General features: G+C 36.0%; 1 protein-coding gene across 2 annotated transcripts in view; it reads right to left on the bottom strand.

The window, feature by feature from the left end:
- The window catches only part of MAGI3 (membrane associated guanylate kinase, WW and PDZ domain containing 3), a 176,985-nt gene that overhangs the window by 111,359 nt on the left and 43,708 nt on the right, over window positions 1–21,918 (bottom strand). The window lies entirely within an intron of this gene.

Genomic DNA, 21,918 nt, shown 5'->3' with positions numbered 1-21,918 from the left:
TTTAAAGTGTGGCCTTATTTTGAGGATATGTTTAAGCTAACACTGCGGATCCAGAATCAGTCATTCTTAAAAATAAGAAAACAAGTAAACAAAGAAAATCTAGCTAGTTTAAACCATAATTATTAATGAAACCCATTAATTTGTATTAAGTATATAAAAGTACTCACATCAGCTCTCGCTAAAAAGCCTTCAGCTGAGCAATCCAAATTCAAAAGGAGAAAGACCCCTAACTAAAATAGAGTTGTTCATGGACATGTTAATTGAGTTGTCAGTGATTGAGGCATAAAATGTGAACAGTACTTATGAATCCTTCTCTTTGAAATTACTCTAGTACTGGAAAATGATTTGAGTTTCTGCCAAGTTTTATATTTAAAAAGAAAGAGATTCTTTGATACATCGTTTAACATGTATGAACTATTACTGATTTAGATTGTGATTTTTTATAAGCATTTTCACCTAAGTGAAATGATCAAACTCAGCATCACCAATGAGACGAACTGACTTCATGACTTCCTAATAAATTCTTGCCAAAATGTTTAATCCATAACCAATCATGAGGAAACAATTAAACGAGTCCAAACTGAGGTACATTCCGCAAAACAACTGGCCAAGGACCTAAAAAGGTCAATGCCAAGGAAGACCCTCCCTCACTCCCCTTTCCCCCCTCCTCCTGCCAAAAAAAGGCCAGGAAATGTCTAATTTAGAGGACACATGACAACTAAATGTGATCTTTGAACATGGGTGGGTCACCTATAAAATATTTTATTGGGACATTTGGAAAATTTAAAAATGGACTCATATATAAAGTGTTATCTCCATATTAAATTCTTGAGTTTGATAATTATGTTTATGTAGTAGAAGTCCTCGTTCTTCGGAAATACATGCTGAGTATTTAAGGGGAAAAATAATGAAATATTTAGGAAAGAAGAGACACGATGTCTGCAATTTATTCTCAAATGGATTTATCTACAGAGATAAATGTGGCAAAATGCAGTCAACCGATAAATTTAGACAGAGTATGTGAGTACTGATTGCTCTCCTTAAAATTTGAAATTTTCAAATTTTGAAAATTTTTCACAGTCAAAAGTTGGAGGGAAAATAATCAAATAAAAATTCCAGAACTGAAAAAGGCATCTAAAATTAAGAACTTAATGGACTGAGTTCAAAAGCAGGTTCTACAGAACAGAAAAATCTTTTAAGTGCTCAAAAGCCATTTGTGGCTAGTAACTTTTGTATTGGTCACTGCGGGTTGAGAGAGAGGACAATGTGCAGCAACTACATTTAGATCACTTCTACGGTGACAGTATCTGCAAAGGGTAGCGGGGACATTTAAGAAGTAGCACAGAGTCTGCCCAAGGGAAATACATTACAAAGGGGGTGAACTGTCAGCAGAAAAGTAAAGAACAAGTAGGAATTTGTTAGACAAGCTGGGAGAGAGCATTACAAGAAAAAGGAACAAAATCATGAGAAAAGGCCCAGGAGCTTCAGAGGACTTATTTGGAAAACTATAAATAGCTCAGGATCATTGAAGACAAGAAACTGGCCGGATCTGGGCAGGGACCAAATCCTAAAGTATTTTACAGCCCATCACGTAACAGTGCAGGATACTACAGAGATTTGTTGGAAGAAGACTTTTCTCCCTAAACTTGTGAAGAAAGAAAGAAGTCAGTGTTGAAATGAGAGGAAGAAGGAAAGAATCAAAGAAGCTATATCTTTGGTCTGAGAGACTAAATAAATGTTAAAATACGAAATTTATGTTTACGAGCATAAACACATAAAATAAAAATTTGGCAAACGGGATCTCAAATAAGTTTAACTAACCATGTTATCGCTAACACCAAAGTACTTTTAAATTGTCAACTTTAAGAAATGTTGAGATCTTGCTGCTTTGGAGAGTTTGGAAATTAGTCAGGAGGGACTTTTCAAACGATGCTAAATATTTTCTGCATCCAACAATCTCATTTAGTGGAAGCCAACCATGAAAATTTCAAGAGCCAAAAGACATCTGTATTATTTAACTGCCAGTGGGTTCCTGGAATATCACTTAGAATTGTTCCAGAAAGTCTCATTGTCTAATCAGGCTTACAATACTGAGCTATGACATATAACACAGAGGATTAAGATTTTAACACAAAATAAGCAAAATAAAGAATAAAGATGAAAAGTTGTAAAGAATTCATTTTGATTCCCTCAAATCAAAATAATGAGTCAACAAGACTATATATCCCAAACAAATTATCTTTTTAAAATCATATTCCAAATCTAAAGCAGATAAATACAAAAACTTCTAAAGTCGATTGGAGTCAACGTCACTGAATATAACCCTTACATTCTCGGAAGAAACTATTATTTAAGGAAAAAAACAGTATTTTAAGTACAAGTTCTAACTGCTCCAAACTGGCCCATTCAATCGATATTTAGTAAATTAGTTCCCATAATAAAGGTTTTCAAGACTTTTCCTCTGTTTTAATTACTTATAACTCGAAACGTATCTTTCGGAATCTTTGTTCTTCATCATCCTAAGCAACATTCACATAGGAAAACAGGAAATTAAAATTTTAGACTATTTGAAATTAAATGCTATTTCAATTCGTCTTACCATTTAGACAGGAATCATTGCTGTTCATAGAAGCTCCAAAAGATAAGGAAATCTAGCTACCAGATATATTTCACTTAAGTAAATGTATCCCAGAAAACCGAGATTTGATTAACAAAGATTTCAATTTTACCCTGTTGATCTGCACCATAAAATTAGACAAGCAGGCCAGTATTAAGTGGTTTTGTCTCTAATAGACAAAAGGCTAGTAAAAATTCTAGCAGATTTTTTTTTCACTATTAAAACAGAAAGTGGGGTAGGGGAGAAATTGATCAGGGGCTGCTTTGCTCCTTCATAGAGAGTATTAATGAGACTATTAATACAGAGCCTTAAGAGGTTAATTTAAGGTACCAATATCTCCCTGACTCGCACTCCCAATTCTAGGTACGCTACCAATTCCTCTTCATCCCCTAAAGTGGATTATAAGAAACCCCACCAACTACCATTTCTCTGCTTTCTCTTCGCAGCAAAATCTATTGAAAAATCTGCCTCTACTTTCTATCTCCACTTCCTCACTTCGAGCCATTACGAACAGGCTTTGGGTCCCACCGCTTCATCTGAGCAGCTCTCTAAAGGTCATCGATGATCCCAATTTTATAAAAAGCCAATGGTCAAACCTCCCTGACCTCACTTTTTTAAAAAATTAGTTCTCAGCATCCTTGGACCCAATTAATGATTTAAAAACACTTGTCTCTAAATGATATTCCAGGTTCCGACCTGACAGGTTATACCCTTTCAGTAGCTTCTTCCTTTACCAGACTTCTAAAGCCCAATGTGCCACAGAAGGGTCTTCTGGGCTCTTTGCTCTTTTCAATTTATACTCCCTTCCCGGGTGATCCCATCTAGACCCAAGGCTTTAAAAACCGTGTATGTGCTGATGACTCTCAGACTGAAGTCTTTAGTTTGGACCTCTCCCCAGGTCTCCACATTCAGAGAGACAGACCCTATTTCACATCTCCGCCAGGTCTAACGAGCTTTTCAAAGTTAACTCATCAGGGTCTACTGTCTTTGAATTTCTTCGTGAGCTATTTGTAAGGACTGATATTCCATGGCATTTCAAGAGGTCTTCCAAAGAACAAAAGAAAATTTACTTTTCTAAAAATTAGAATAAAACTCATTTTACTTGCAATTACTGTATGGATCCACTGGACCCTTTTACAAATCTAAGATATATCATGGAGTCTCAGTGACCTTGCTTTTTTGTTGTTTTGAAACTTTTGCTAGTTCATCATCCCGGAAGTTATTTCATCATTACTTACCGATTATTTCCAATTATAATGAATAATCAGAGAACGGAAGAATGGAATTGCCTAGAAGGATGATATACTGCTTTACCATCCCTCAGTTTTGTATTGCATTACCCAAAACATTGTCTCATCTTTCAAAAAAAAAAAAAAAATCTGGAGATATCACTTTGGTATTCTTTTTTCTTTTCATATAAATTTTAATTTCAACGTTATGCAAAAAAGCATAAATATTTGTTCGATATGCAACAATTATGACATCCATAGGGAATTTCTTAGAGAAGATAAGACTGCAAACACTTTACTGTACATATCCTAATGGCTGTTTAAACAACAAAAGGGAATCCATGAACGTTACTATATACTCCTGGCTGAGGACAAGATGAGAAGAACACGTGCCAGCACATGACCTCCACTTCCACACTAACTCAGAATTTCTTACTGGATAAGGAATTTCAGAAATGTCTGTATTCAAGCCATTATTGTCATACAGTCTGAGACTCAAATAGACTATCAATATTAATACGTTTAAACTGTATAAGTCAAATAGGTATTTCAACAAAACTATATTAGTGTACTGAAAATATTCAGAACATCTTTTCTCTTGAACCCTTGATGCTAAAGCAATGTAAAACAATAATCTCACGAAGCATATTCCTAAAAAGGGATACATTAATCAAAATCCAAGAATGATATCAGTTTCCCAAAATTAGGGTAATTTTGATATAAGTATATGCATATAATACCAGTCACCATCGTAAAAAGCAAGCACAAGTAAAACTTATAAAAAAAATCTGTAACCCAACTATCAATACTACCTTGAAATTTAAAACCATAAAAAACCTGATTTTTAGATAACGAAAACAATTTATCTTTTGTTTTACTCCTTTTAAACAAAAACACTTTCCTTTAAGCACAGTTCTTTTTAAGATAGGCCCCAAAAGAATAAGAGCTATGTCTTCTGCATCTTTTTTTTTTAATGCTTTACAACTTCTAAATCCATCTATACACAGGACAAAGCCATCGCTATCTCTAAAATGTAGTATATCAAATTCTACTTTCTCTCCTGACTTACGTTAATAATTTGAAACCAATTTCTGGGGCACAACCCTCATTAAATTCCTCAATTAGTGGACAAAAGAAAAGTATGTCCAGATTCCTACTCAGATTACATTCTGGTCGTTCTTTGTCATTTGAAACTGTTTTTTTCCCCTCCCAGACCAGCTGCTAGGATGAACTCTGGTCCCCTGAATTGCCACCAGTTTGTCCTAGTATTAACCTCTTCCTTGCCACACTCTGGGTTCTGGAGCTATCGGGATTTTTAAGAAGGAATAAGGCCTGAAGGAAACAAAGGCACTAATATCTCTAGAGAGAGAAAACAGTATCGCAAAAAACACAAGGGCTCAGGTTAAAAGGGTTACAGACTTTGAAAACAAAGAGAACTTCAGGGATCATCCAGCCTACCTGCCGCCTTCACAAACAAGGAGACAGAAGGTGCCGCTGAGTCGGCTCTGACTCCTGCTGACCCTATGAATAAATGATGTCCAGTGTCCTGTCCTCAACAGCCCTGCTCAGCTCCTGTAGACTCATGCTGATGGCTTTTTTTAATGGAGTCGACCCATCTCATATTTCATCTTTCTCTTTTCTGTCTGCCTTCCATCTTCCCCAGCATTGTCTTTTCCAAAGAACCCTGCTGTATACATATTTGGGCTTGGTCTTCGTCCCGAATTCTGGGTTCCTGGCACACAGCTCCTGAAACCGTCGGGTGTATGGAGTTGGTATCTCACTGTGGTTTTAATTTGCGTTTGCCTGATGATTAATGATATCGATCATCTTTTCATGTGCTTATTGGCCATTCATATATTTTGTTTTAGGAAGCTAATTGCCTGATTCTTTAAGTTCCTTTTTAAAGCATTTATTCATTCCTCACATACAATAAATCTGTTTCTGGGCTTATTCGGATGTGTTTGTCTATTCTTCAGTACTACACTGTTTACTGGTTCATAAAACATGGTATTTGGTAATGTTATTTCCTCTTGATTGCCATTCACTGAAAATTTTGTCTTTGTTTTTATCATTCATTTATTCTTCCAAAGAAACAAGTTTTCTGGGCAGATTTCAAAAGAAATATTTGGGGATTTGGGCACAGTGAATATTAATCAATTTTAGAAGCACTTACATCTTTATTCTGTCATGGCATTCAGGACCACGGTATGACTTTCCTTTTAAAATTTTCTGTATCTTTCAGAATATAATTTTCTTTATTTATTTGTCTTATTTTTTTTTCATTAATGTGTTCCTGGAGATTATAGTAAATGGAGCATTATCGAACTACATTATCTAATTTAATACATTACAGAAAAGTCACTCACCTTATCTTTTATTCAACCTCAACTTTCAAATAAATTTGCATCTATTCTTATTAATCCTACTAGTTTTTCATTTTCTCTTTGGTTTCTAGGTATAACCATCTTGCTTGCAAATAATGGGAACTGTATCTTTTTCTCCATAAGTCCTGCTTCTAATTTCTCTTCCGTCTTATCGCATGGCCCAGAATTTGGCAACAACAAAAAAGGTTAACTAATGGTGGCATTAGTGAGCCTTTTTAAAATTCTATTTTCACAGAAACGTCTCTAACATATCATCCCATAGCATGATACTGGCTATTGATCAGGATAGAAATTTTTAACTGGTCTCCATCCTATTAAAGACTTAATGAATATTGAGTTTCATCAAACTCTTTTCTAGCATCAGTTAAAATAAACAGGTAGCTCTTCATATTTGACTTCACATCCACTCATTTCTTTAGTTCACTGAAAAAGCTATATATGATTATGATATATTGTTCTTTTAATAGCCTGTTGAACCTGATTTGCTTGAATTTTATATTGACTTTTCCCGTGACTGAACTAGGTCTATAATACTATTTCTTGGTACTTCATCAAATTTGATACTGGGACAAAATGAACCGGAAAGCTTTATATATATTTACTATGAAACAGTTTAATATAGAAAGTTATTTCTTAGAAAATTTTGAAGAATGTTTCCATAAAACCATTTGGTTTGGATCTGGTTTGGTTTGAGAGAATGGGTTTGTAATTCTCATAAAGAAAAAAAAAATGGAAAAATTATTTGACCATGCCGATATTTATTCATTCACCAAGTACTTACTGAGTACCCATCTGTACTAGGCACTTGTGTTTAACAGTGTGCAAAACAGCCATCAATGCTACTCTCAAACAGAACACAGTCGAGTTGGGAGAAAAGGGAAGCCAAATAATCAGAAATCATTGTTGACAGTGACAGGTATGAAGAAGAGGCACAGGGAAGTATGAGAACATGATGAGACCCCAACGTCATCTGTGAAGATCAGGGGATGACTTCCCATGGGTGTGAAATTTTGAGTTGACATCCTAAAGAGAAATAGATATTAACTGTTCAAACCGAGAGTAACGGCAGTCCAGGCAAAACAAGGTGTGGAAAAGGACAGTGTCTGCTGGAAGATCAGTCAGATGCTGGAGAAGAGCCAAAGGAGTAAGGGCACAGGGCGGAGAAGCAGGCAGAGGTCAGATCGCAGGGATTGGAAGGCAAGTTCAATGTTTGCATCTTTATCTTGAGAACGATGGGAAGCTGTTTAAGGGAATTTCAAAGAGGCATGACATAATCAAGATTCTTCTACCTCTCTAGGTCTACATTTTACTGGGATTTTTCAAAAAGTCCATTCTGGCCAGGGGTTGGGGGAGGGGAGAAATTGGGAGATGTTGGTCAAAGCGTACAAAGTTTCAGTTCTGAAGAATGAATATGTTCTGGAGAGCTAATGTATAGCAGGGCGACTGTAGTTAATACTATACTATATACTTGAAATTTGTTAAGAGTAAATCTTACATCTTTTCAGCACACACACAAAATGATAACCATGTGAGGTGATGGATATGTTATTTAGCTTGATTGCAGTAACCATTTCGCAATATATACATAAATCAAAATATCACATATACCATAAATACATACGATTTTCGTTTGTCAATTATACCTCTATAAAGGTGGAGAAAAATGTTTCATGTCCTCTCATATTTATCCCACTATATATTTCTATTCTCTAACTTACTCATTTGTGTCATGTTTATTTACTTTAGATTATTTTTTATTTCTACTTTGTATCATCTTATAATGAACAAGACGTAGAGCCCAGAACTATGACGACTGTTCTAGACCACACATTAAGTTTTCACTTCCGCCTTCTCTGGTTCTCCTACTTTTTATTTATGTACCTACTCAACAAATTGCATATCTCAGGGTCACCAATCATGACATTTTCAACAATAACCTCATTATTCTCCTTTTTTGACTATGATAAGGATGATGCAGGCCATCAGTTATTGAGCATTTGCTTCATACAGGTGTAGAGGTTCAGAACAGGCCTCCCCAAAACATGCCACTTTGGCGTGTAAATTATTTTGAGCTGATGGCAATCAAGACCCTGCAGGCTCATGGGAAACTTTCACCTCTGCCTTAAAGAATTTAAATTAGGGGCCTCGCCCATAATAAGAGTTATCAGGAAAAAACTTTTTATGGCCTGCCTACAGGGCAGTGCGAACAATTGTTGCGCATTGCACATCTGCTCTTATTGTCCTGTGTGACCTTTCTTCCCTCTGAAGCCCCAGGCGCCTTACTTCATCCTTAGCTCAGAATGCCATTTTTACCTCATTTTAACTCTCTGTCCCTGAACCTCTCGTGTATGTGGGGTTCCCATGCATATGTCTGTAACTAAATTGGGTTATTTTCTCGCTAATCTTTCTCATGTCAATTTACTTATTAGACCAGCCGAAATAACCCAGGAGAGTAGAGGAATGTTTCTTCCTCCCCTACAACCAGGTGCTGTTCTAAGAATTTTACATGAATAATTTATTTAAATCTCATAGAAATTCTGTGTGATATACACCGATCCCTACTTTATAATGACGTGAGTGAGACGAGAAAGGTTAGGTAGCTTGCCCAGAGTCACATGCTACTGAGTGAAAGAAAGGTGTGGGCTGGACGTGTCTGGTGGCTTGAGAACTAGGCTATGTTACCTATGGGGAAAAGGCAGTCATCCTTTCTTCTCTTCGGGAACTGAATCAGGCTAAAGTCTGGGCTGCCCTGTCCCTCCGAGGAAGAATAGTCTGACACCTGATCTAAACAAGCAAAACATTCCTCTCGAATAATAACCATCAGCCAAATGGGGCTTTTTAATGTTGTTATGAATTCATAATTCTATTTGGAGTTTGTCTGCATAAATGACTTGCATAATTTCTGTTCTTACTGATTTACCGATATACTGCCATCCTAATAGAAGATCACTTTTGATAATCCATTCTGAGATAGTTGAAAAGGAGACAGACTCTTTCTTGAGTTTGTTTCATATAAAGAATAAGTCAAATTATTATATTGTTTTCTATGCATCGTTTCTTATCTGCTTGCTGTATCATTGACACAGAGCAGTATCCTAATACTTTCCACAAGGGGAAGCTGTAGAGGGCACGGTTAAGTACACGAGCTCTGACAGCAGAGCCCCTGTTGGTCTCCTCCCATACTAATGTGCATATCTGGCTCCTTAACAATCTGCCTCACCAAAGACTGTTCGAAGGCTTAAGCATAAGAGTCCGTCATAGCTAAGTCCCTAACGAAGAATTTAGGAATCAGTTAAATCAAACACAGAAGAAAGTCTCCAAGTCTCCACTGTGTTTATGAGCTAGCTCTACATTTCCTCTTGAAAATACCTAGGTACCCACTGCAAGCCAAATGCTTGAGTCAAGCAGACTACTCCATTAGCAGTATGCTGGCACATTCTGTTTTCCTGAGTAAAAATGTACGCTTGTGTTCACTTGCATCCCTTGTATGGTGGTTTGTGATCACAAAATTAAATACTGCAACATGAGTACAAAAAAAGGTATTTCTATGAAAACTAAAATAAGGGATGTTTTCAGAAAACAGCAAAATCTTTGGAGAGGTAAATCTCTAAAAATTAGAAAAGAAAAATTGTTATTACAAAACATAAAAAATCAAGTGGGATCCCATACTGTTTGCTTTGTAAACGTCTTCATTCTTTTTCTATTTTGTGGAAACTGGAATTGAAAACTGTTTATCCAAGAAAGATGGCGGTGGTCTCTAGTCAGTGGACCCACCCTCATTTGAAATGAGCTGGACTTTATGTCAAAAGATTTTTAATTAATAATAGAAGACATGCTTTAAGTTAAAAACAAAATCTTTATAGAATGTCTATCAACTTTTGTAAATCTCTACCCCAACTAGCATTTTCCATTAATCGACTATTGGCTCCACTCATATTCTGTACATATGGAAGAGCTGCAGCGAATATTCAGGCAAGGCTGAGCTGGGGCGTCTTCCCACAAGGAACCTATAACTTACACCCATCTTTATGCTTATAAACTTATCATTTATAACATACAACAGCCTACTTACAAGGCCCCGGCTGTTGCTTGCAAGGCAGAATGTACCAATTGGCCAACCACTCATTGATTCCACTCGCACTTGCTTGATAATGAATAATCGAAGTCACTAAGAATCCTTGCCATGTTATTCTGGAGGTGGTGAGGGAGAAAACCTCTTCGTGTCCTTGAGTAAATTTCTTCAGTGAATCGTTCTAACCTTGGGTTTTCTTTTGTCCTCATCCTTGTTTCTCCCTCATCTTACTTGAAAACTCCTTCCTTTTCGGGCTGTGCCAGTTTTCTGACGAGGCGGATCACACCCTGGAGGTGGTTTCATCCGACTCAGATCAACAGAGAAACAAATATACCAACCAGCTACTGCGTGTGTGAGTCTCCTGTTGTCACTGTAAAACATTATTAAAGTTGCCTCTGTGAGACTGACCTGAATCCCAAACCGCTGCCAATGTCTTTAGCACACTCTGAGACTGAAGAGAAAAAAGATGACTCCCTTATCGTCAGTATTGCATTACTGTCATAACTCATTTTAATAGTACATAAAAAAAAGTCAAATTAAAAAAATAAAAATTTCAGAGAACAATGAAATTTCAGAGAGAGAGAGAGAGAGAGACAGAGAGAGACAGAGAGTGTGTGTGTACACACAGAAACTAATCCGATATAATTAACACATCGATACTTGGCTAAAACTGAAGTCTGAACAGTTATAGAGAGACCTTTTAGAGAGGTCATCAATCTTCGGAACAGATTTCAGATTAAAATGTTGCCATGAGGCAGTCATTTGTTTCAAAACTCCGAAACTGAATTAATGCCAAATGACTCCACTGCATCTCAATTCCCAAGTAGAATATACCCTATGGCTACAAACCTTGACTTCCTAAAAATTACACTCGAGCTCTCCAGGATGAGAACATTCTTGAGCTTTGTGTTAACTATGCTCCAATTAACCTTTCTGAAGAAGTAGTTGGGAGAAATAAGCAAGACCCTCTCTCTGCAAGAAAAAGAGGAATCAACAGTTTATACTTCTACTACTCGAGAAAGAAAAACACTAACTCTGTCTCTCCTCTCTCCAGAAGCAAAGAATGTAATTCCAGAGCAAAAAGTGGTCATTTCAGTTTGTCTGTAATTGGCTTTTCTTATGAAATGGAATTCTTCAGAATCATTAAAAAAGAAAAAAAAAAACATTTAATTGTCTATTCATCCTTATTTTGCTTAACCAGTTGGGGGACTGGCGATAGGAGGTAGGTAGGCAGAGAGAAAAAACTAATGTGTACACACACACTGCCATGGCAATTAAGATGACATTTATTTTTGCTGTATATTTACTTTCTCTATATAAAACGTATAGAAATAGAGCAGAAAATGCTAGAGAATAAAAACCACCCACAAACCCATCATACAGAAGAAACTATTAATATTGGGGATTATTTTTTCCTGTTCATGCTATATTTCCCAGGGGAATAGACTTACCTCAGTATATTTACTGCCCACGTCCATCTCAGGAAAATAAAACCTCTTGAAATGATGTCTATTTCTCTTAGAGAGATAAAAATCTCAAGTATAATATGGTTCCCGCAGTGATTTTTTATTATGACACTTTCGTAAACACTCGGTATCAAAAAGTAAGCCTCATAAAGCATTAGAAATGAAAAGCGTGATGTAATTACATATGTGGAGGTTTTAAAAAATATACATAATACTGTGTACAATTTCATTTTAAAGATATAAAAAATCTACTGTGATTTGACCATTTTCTAGGAAAATATAAATTACCAAAAATAATTCAAGAACATGAAGAATATCTGAAGAGACCCAAAGCCAGAGATGAGAAAAACAGTCAATTATCTGTTCACCCTCAAAGTCATTTAGGATGAGATCATTTTTAGAGTATAAAGCCTAAAATAACACATAATCCTTATAGAAAGTTTATCGGCTCATTGTATAGACTACAAAATCTAATAAAAATATCCTCCCCTAATGCGAACGCTAGGCCAGTTTCACTGACGCAGATACACTTAATTTTTCTTCTTAAAAAAATCAGCAAATTGAATGTTGATATTAACTGGACAAATTTAATATATGCATATGTGTGTGTGTGTGTGTGTGTGTGTGTGTGTGTACATTTGCAGATAATTTACCCAGAATTTCTAAAATGTTCTGAATGGATATCCTTTCCAAAAGTTTAGAAATTATAACCCCCAAACGTTATAATAATAAAAAAATATAGACCTTCTAGCTTGAATTACCTTTTTTTTTTTTTAACATTATATAACTTAAGAATTGAAGCTTACATGCCCACACTCACGCACGTGCACACACGCACACACACGCATCCCAAACTATAATACAACACTTACAAAGTACTTTCTGCTCTGACATAAAAACTGAATGAGGGAACTCACAACGCACACACCATCTGCTGTGCCACTGTGAAGTCACTCTCGGCATCAATGATGATCAATCCCTTCTTATCTATTTTGTTTGGCCTCAGCATCTATGTCATCGCTGACAACTCTCTACCATCCGGTGTATCTCATTATTGCCACCCGATACTGCAAAATGCTCTTTTTCTTTTAAGCAACTGATGGAACATTAAAAAGTTTGTCTATTGCACAATCCCATACATCATTACATTAGAAGATATTAGGGTTGCCTATATGAAGAAATATCACTATTACTCTGAGCCCATAAGTCTCAGCCGCCAAAAAGCTATGGCATTAGTTTGCAGAACACCACCCCTGCTAACAGATAAGGAAAGAATACAGATGTACCACCATACACAGATTACTTATTAAAACAAGTTTTCCTACTCATTATATAAACGAATATGTGACAATTCTGCTCTTACGGCCTCAGGAGCACTGGTGATAAATATTGTTATAGGAGAATAAGCTGAGATCTCTCAGTCATTTCTAATATTAAAACTGAATCCTTATTCTTAGATACGCCCTCAAAAAATATTTAAGAAAATTAGTCAAATTAGCTACATACGCTCATTGAGAAAATAAAAGACTCAAGTTTGACTTTCAGCATAGAGAACTGTTCAAGAAACTCTAATAGCTTTCTCCATGCACTACAGCTGCCGTGAAAGAAGCTTCTTGGCTCCAACTCTGCCCAACTGAAGAAAATGACTAACAGCATTATTTCTCATTCTTTACAAGTACCTGTTTACTTAAAATGTAGTGCATATAATCAAAACTAGCACAAGACATATTCCTGTTACAGCTTGTTTTCATATTTAGTCACGTAAACTTCCACTATCCATTTACGCGATCCTACGAAAAAGCAACATTTGTGTATTTTTAAAAGGAAAGATTTAAAATGCTATTTAAATTACATTTCTAAACTTATTAGAATCGATGTGAATACACCGACTGGAGAATTGTTCTTTCATAATCAACATGAACAATAAAAAGAAAACAATCTATGAACATAAGTACTTTGTCTTAAATATATAAAACTTGTAGTCCTCACATTTAGGTGATGGAGGACATAAATTTACATGTGTAATTTTTTTAAAAAAAGAACTAAATATATAATTTTGTGTATCTGGAGCTAGTATAATTAATAGTGGGGTTTAATTATTTAATAACAGTTATAGAATAAAAATTAAGGTTTAACTCCTTTTCTATAAACTGGAAAATAATTATTACCTTCATCTAATTTAATACTATGTTACAAGGAAATTCACTTATCTTAGAGATCATTTCTCACCCACTAGAATGTCTATAATCAAAAAGACAGATAACAAGTGTTGAGGATGCAGGGAAATTGGCCTCCTCACACGCTGCTGGTGGGAATCCAAGATGTTGCAGCCGCTGCGGAAAACAGTCTAGAAGTTTCTCAAATGGTTGTAGAGTTTCCACATTACCCAGCAGTTCTGCTGCTATGCAGATACCCAACTGAAAACATAGTCACATAAAAACCTGTATACAAATGTCCGTAACAGCATTATTCATAATAGTCAAAAAGTGGAAAAAACTCAAATGGCCATAAACTGATGAATGGATAACATGATGTGGTCTTATCCAGACAATGGAATATTATTCTGCTATAAAAAGGAATGAAGAAATGATACATACTACAACATGGATGAACCTTGGAAATAGGCTAAGTCAAAGAAATCCAGACCTCGAAGGCCACATACTATATAAATCCATATGAAATGTCCAGGACAGGCAAATCCATGAGAGACAGAAAGTAGTTTAGTGATTGGCAGCGGCTGGGAAGAGAGAAGAAAGGGAAGTAATTGCTAATGGGCATGAGTTTCTTTTTGGGTAAAAATGTTCAGGAATAATACATTGGTGATAACTGCACAATTCTGTGAATATACTAAAAGCCACTGAATTGTATACTATGAGGGTAAATTTTACTGTATCTCAATTATATTTTATACTTTAAAAAAAGAATGAACACATAAAAAGTGCAGTTAGTGAAACTTACTGATCTTAGGTGAAGCCTATTTTAAATATTTCATCTATCATGAAAACTTGTCTATCTGCATGTCTATTAAGAAACTCGTTTTTATGATCTAAACATTTTTATTAAAAATAATATTTCAACTGGTAACCTTTAGCTTTCCCAATGTTTCAATGTATCCATCAAAAACCTTAGATTTAAAAAAGACTTTAAAAAGTTGCGAATTAAACAAAACCAAGTATACGATTATACTAATTATTCACACTATTCCCTTTGGGGGGGTTAATGAATCATTGGTACATCTTGAGCATCAAAAATGATGCTGACTACAGACTTATTTATACAAGGTAAAGATTATAAAAATTTGACTCGCAGTCAAATTTCTAACGAAGAGCCAATGACGGCTCATTTTTACTCTGTACCCCAATAAATGTCCAAAACCTAGTGTTTATGCTCTTGCTATGTCTCAATTTTACGAACTCTCCAGGAACTTAGAACGATGGCATGTAATAGCTTAAAATCTTATTAATTCAAATGAATATTACTGGAAGACTATGAATTATTACATTAAAATAACAATGTATGAATTATTAAGAAACTAAAATAACCTTATTATTCCTACTACACAGAGTAATTCATTTTAATTCTAGCAAAGTATACTGCATTGCCAAGGCGAGAACCTCATTAAGTCAACAACTATTCATCAAGCAGTTATGTCCACAATATTGTGAGGAATAAACAGATATTAGCACCCATACTCAGGGAACTTACGATATAATACAAGATGGAGGTGAGCAGGTAATATCAACTGGAGACAGATTATAAACTGGACACGGATTATGTTGAAGAGTTTCTACTTAAGCTACAGGTAAGGAGGAAACCATGAAACGATCTGAAACATCTACCATGTTACACAGCACTAGGCATAGGGAAACCAGTTGAGAGACTGACACAGTAGTCTAGGTAGGGATGATGAAGCATCGAAATTAAGGTAACAGCAGGGGAAGGATAGATGAGAAAAGAATCTCAAGTCTTATTTAGGAGGCAGAATCCACAGGATTTGAGTGACTGTGTAGAGAGAAGCAGCCTCACTGGAGGTCAAGGCTCGCATAGGTTTGGGAAACTCTCCTGGGTTAGAAGTTTGGCCCTGACTCGTTCCGGCTGTGTATGCTAGCCAGGGACTTCATCTGTAAGACTCCATCTCCTCCGTAAGATGGAGATAACAGTGCCTACATACAGAAGGGTTGTCGTGATGACACGTGTAAGGTTCTCGGCATAGTGCCTGTTACACAGGATGACAAGGTAAACAGTCGTCTGACTGACAATGTAGGAAATTCAGGAAGAACTGTAAATGAGCATAAAGGTAGAGATCAGTTAAACACTTCAGCCTAAAGACAGAATTTGTCAGTCTAGAGAATGATGAGTAGTGTAATAGGATTTGTGAAAGTAAATTAAATTAAACATAACTCTAAAGCTTTTTAGCTGTGAAAGGCCTTGCATACAGGATTTGGACTGAATAATAAATCTACTCTCCTCAAAATATAGCGTTTAGAGTTCATCTATTACATGATGCTATTTACTTTCTAGATAAGAAAACTAAGACCCACAGAATGAAGAAACATCTCAAGTCTTACCACCCATTGATATGTACAGTCTGAACTCCTTAATATGTTAAATGCTATTCGTAGTCTTAATTTGCTTCACGAAACTCTGAATCCTTACATAAAACGTCTTTCTACCCCCCTCCTTAAGATAATGGCATTTTTGAAATCTCTGCGATAAAAACTGAAAGGATTTAATATAATCTAATAGTGATGGTTATAATAAACATTTTTAACAATTATTAAAACCCTGCCTTAAAAAACAAACAACTACAGAATCTTATGAAAACTCAAATGTCTTCCATTTATTTGCTAGGGCTGCCTTTTTTTTACTGATGATATGATAGATTTAAATGTGAAAATTTGTCTTTAATGATAATTTTTAAATTGTGCTTTTAGTCAAGTAAATATATCTCCTGAAATATATTGTTGCAGAAATTCAATTAACACTTGTTTTCTTTATTTTGAGAAGTGAATATCATTTCAGGGACAGTAACAGCTATAAGAAGCTTCCTTTCTAGAATCCTCTGTCAAAGCCCAGTTTACAAAGAGACTGTATGAATTAATGGAGTATCTAGAAAGCCCTGTAGCCATTCCCTAAATGTTGGTAATGACTACTACACTCATCTTCTCAATCTTTCCTTTTCCTTTTCGTAATTCACTCTTTTCGCTGCAGGCAGCCCTCTCTCTGGATCCGCTTCCTACTTAAGCTTCATAAGGTACTGCCGACTGGTGCTTAAGCAAAACAAAGCTTCTGTCTAGGTGTTCAACAAGGCAGACACTACTACATACTGTGCATAAAACATTTTCGACTCTCATCAAAAGCAAAGGTATATAGGCAAAACTAAGACCAGCCAATGAGCTGAAATTTTTGTAGACTTCATAAAAAGAACACTATTATAAATTGTGTGGGATCCCAAAGCCCTCAGAATCCTAGGTTTCAGTTAAAAAATAAGTGATAAAGAAACTTGAATACTCTAATGAAAGATCCACAGTTTTGTAAGAACTACCTTTATTTAGGTCTTAAATCAAAGTAAAAGTGTGTTCTCCATTTATTGCAGACTATTAATATAGGAATAATGAATACCAAAGCTTATCAGTTTTTGTGCAGTCTAATATAATCTCAGCTGCACATTAATAAATATTTAATTATACTTTTTCTTTTTCAGACAAATTACATTAGCCTTGATTTCTCTAAAGTTTTAAGGTATTTCATTATGTTGTCTAAGAAAATCTCCTTTTGTGGTTTGCAGTATCTCTAAGGACTGAGGAAGTAAAGTGCTGAACCGAAACTTGCAAAGTGCTGATGTAGGATATAGAAATAGTGAGTATAAAAGTTTCGATTTTGGGTCTTTCAAGGGAAAATGGAATGGAAGAGTACTTTAAGTACTTAAGAGTGAACTCGAGCCTAAGTAGGCCATCCTCAAGATTTGACCATCTATTCAAAGGGGAAGACTTTTTAGAATGAGACAGTCCTGCCCCTTCCTATAGAAGACCATGACATTATGGATCAACAGCACTGTACTTCGTAGGTAGATGGTCATACATCTAAATCAGGCGAAGAAGCATTTCAATAGAAAACTTCAAAATAATTCATAGATTTGACCCGAAAAAATTCAAAGGGTTAAACAAAACAGAAACAAAAATCTGTTTCAAAACAAACAAAAGTACTAATACGAAATAATTTAGATTAATATATACCACGTGCAATTTATTTTACTGAAATAACATTTATCTGTAAAACCAAGTACCAACCAAGAAAGGTAATGGTAATATTTGAGAACAAAGACTCTAATGGGTTAAACAATGGGTTTTTTTTTTTTGGGAAATGACCTTAGCATGACTTACCCACAACAAATTCAACTTTTCAGTTACACAGATGGTAGACTAGACACTGCCAATGTTTTAAGCTTAGAAAATGCTTTTAATTTTTTTTTTTTTATTTCCCCATGCTGTGTTTACAGCTTTACATATGTCTTTGACTGCCAAAGAGTTGTTAGTTAATCGGCATGAGATTCATTCTGTTAGCACACAGCTGGGTACTTCAGTCATACGACATCTGCTTCTCACCTTATCTTGTCTTTTCTTCATGGACCTCAAAACAGTTTCTAAAAACTGTCGCCGTAAGCTTATGGGCTCCCTCTCAGTATCTGGAAGCTGAACTTGATAATCGGCGTTATGTTTACTATTATTGTGCTAAATTATCAGTGGCTTGTGACTAACTAAAAACCATCCGGTGAATCTAAATTCGAGAAAATCTGGCATTAACATCAATTTGTAAAATACTGTTGAGCCAAAGAATGAAACTCAGTAAGAGTCATGCAATAATCAGATATCATGCTTTACACATAGATCTCTAAGCTCTCTGCATGAAGACTTAATGGAAAAATAACTGAAGTTTTAAAATATGAATATTAAAAAAGGAAAAAGAAAAGTATGAAGTGCCCACAGGAAAGAACATACTTCAGTCTGCAGTCGAGACTCAGATCTTTTGTATAATTTAGTGTTTATTATAGAGAAACTAATTAACCAATCTATCAATATCTGTGTCCTTAGTTTCTCCTCTTGCTTATTCACTTTGGATGAGTGTTAGTCCAGCATCCTACCAACACAGAGAGAGGTGAAATCCAAACACAGGCCACTCAACTCATGCTATATTCTATTCCGAATGTTTGTCTTCAAATTGATTGGAAGTCATACAACATTTTCCTACAGAAAAAATACATCATGGTAGGTAGATATCAGGTCAGTCCTCAAAAGCCAAAATGTAATTGAACTAGAGGACTAATAATAGTCTACAACCCAAACACCCTTCATATCACTGTTTTTATAGCAAAATTACTTCCAGAATCCAAGGGAGCATTTGAAGAACATATCATCCCAATCGCTGTCAAAGCACCGTTCATTCAGTTTGCTTTTTCTCTCCCAATCAGCCCGAAACCACCACGGTGAGCAGGGGGAGAGAGGTGTGACATCTCAACGCCGCCAACGACAGGAAGCTGGATGGGAGGAGGCAGAACTACAGAAGAGCCCACTGTTCTGGCTGAGCTGCGGAGGGTGCGGGAGAATGTGAAACACCGGGGGGAGCGGTGGCTTTGAGAATATCATCAACTCCGAGCGGTTTGAAGCTGAAGCTTCGGGTCTCTCTCAAAAAACAGCAGCAGCCGTGAAACTATCAGAGAGACACCAGCAATGTCACGAGGTTCTGCTGTCGTCTGGAGATGGTGGTGCTGGTTGTCTGTTTTTTAATTTGGCGTGTTCGCTAGGGTGGGGGTGAAGACGGTGTAGGCCACTTTTTTGTAAGCATTCTTAAGCCAGTGAGATGGGAAAATGACTGAAAAGCCAGTTTTACAAAATGTTTTTACAAAATGTTAGCACCTGCATAATGATAAAATAAGGACATAACTAATCTCCTCTTAGCCTTTGCTTGATGTGAATTCAAGCACAATGCTCATGTGCTAACTGCTTCAGAGTAATGAAGTGATAAGCATGGCTTTTCAGTGCTATGTCATCACGCAGCAGCAGCAGCACAACTACTGTGCAAGATACTTTAATTTTACGCGAGGATGCCGTGCACGCATCCCTACTTAAGCATGATTGCTGCTCTGATCACGGCTAACCCATACTCCACTGCCCCAGTCTCTCTCCTAGCTTGGATGATGGCAGGACTGTAGTTAAGCCATCGCTGTAGGCCGTGACTTCTCCAGCTTTTGACATGATACCTGAGACTTCACAGATATGCTGTGACTGAGAGAAAGAGAAACCTAAGACATTGAAGATCAGCTATTTCCAGACTTTTTATTACATGAAACCATTCAAAATCTTTTCTTTTTTTGCTCACACCTTTGTTAGCCTTTCTTGGCTAATAGCTATATATTGTGTTATCAATGTACCACTACCCCCAGCCCTGCAAAAACCCTCTTCATACATTATTTCCCACAGAAATCTTTTGAAGTAGGTAATGCTATTAGCCACATTTTTAAAAAGAGGAAACAAAGATCTACAGAGATTACAAAATCTGCCAACAGTTGGTTAAATGGCAAAGTAGAATTCAAACCCAGATCTGCCCGATGTCTAAGTCTACGTTCTTTATACTACATGACACTATTTACCATTGGCAATTATCACACTTGTATGGTTGAGGAAGCAGCATGGTAAAAAATAACCAGAAACTCTGGAGTCAAACTGGGCCCGGGTTCGAATACTGGCTCCACTACTTAATAACTGTATCACTGGGCAAATTATCTTCAGTTTTCAGAACTATAAAAAAGCAAAGATAACACGTTCTTGCAAAATTATTGCGGCAATTGAATTCATTGAACTGTGTCTAACACCACTAAGCACATTCCATGGCACATAAGAGATAACCCAACTTTAGTTTCTTTCCCCTTTCCAATCTAACATTTGAGTGTTCTATGCAAAGCATGAAGAGAAAGATGAGTCCACTTGTGTTCCCATGGAGCTCTTAGGCGAGAAAAGTGACTAGCAATACAGTACGTAGATCTTAGAGGCTTATACAGGTTGTATAGGATGCTATGGGAGCACAGAAGAGCAGGTGGTGTCATGAATTGACTCCAGAAAATGATCTCTGAACAGGCTTAAAGGAGCTGGCCAGGTGATGAGAAAGGGAGGGGGTAACAGCAGAAGACTCCAAGTAGAGGAAGCAGTAAATATGTGCCAAGACACAGAGGGAAGAGAAAACAAGATACATTTCAGGAACTACAGGTAATTCAGTACCATCAGGACTGATAATGAGAAGTGACAAGAGGCTGGAGATTTAGACAAGGAACAGACCATATAACACCTTAGAAAAAAGGATGATTGCCATTAAGGGTCAAGGGGGCACACTGGAGGAAAGGATTACATAAAGGATTGTAGAGGGGGAAAAGTACTACAAAGAGAAAATAAGGAGACAAGCCTCTGAGCTTCTGAACTATTAACCACAGTGCCCCAAATACAAGTAGAAAAAAAGTGAATTCTATACACTTTTGGAAAGAGTAACTGGATATATGTAGTTTAATGCATTATTTGATATGTACAAACATTGTAGATAAATATTCCTGCCAACAGGAAACATAGTTAAATAATAAATAAGTGAATGAAAAATCAAATAATCCATTATTAAGCTCTACTTTCTTTCCCTTTATATTATCTGGGGGTAAAAAAAAATCTAGAAAACACAAATTAATCATAAGACAATGAGATAGCACGAAAGACAAAAATGAAAGGAAGAAAGGGGCCTAGAAAATCAAGATATTTAACTAGTTATGAATGATGGGATTAGCAACTGGCTTGAAAGAACGTGTGCTTGCTCTAATTCCAACTTTACTATTCTTATAAACATTAATAAGTAAGGATGAATTTAATTACAAGGTTGTTTAGAGGGAAAGGGGAAACGAAAAAACTAAAAAAGGAATATTAAAATTCTTTAAATATTAATATTAAACAATAGTTATGCAAACGCTAGGCTAAGTATGGGAGTGGGGAGGAAAAAGAAATAAGATTTCTAAGTCTTACTTTTAATTACCTCATTTTAAAACAGCCTTAAAATAACTGGTACTATATTAATTTTATTCTTATTTGACATCTTCTCTATTAATGTCATTTTTGAATAA

Source organism: Pteropus medius, unplaced genomic scaffold (assembly GCF_902729225.1).
Source record: "Pteropus medius unplaced genomic scaffold, Ma_sr-lr_union100, whole genome shotgun sequence".
NCBI classification, from domain to species: domain Eukaryota; kingdom Metazoa; phylum Chordata; class Mammalia; order Chiroptera; family Pteropodidae; genus Pteropus; species Pteropus medius.
Note: the sequence above shows the minus strand (reverse complement) of the source record. Positions and strands in the feature narration are given on the sequence as shown.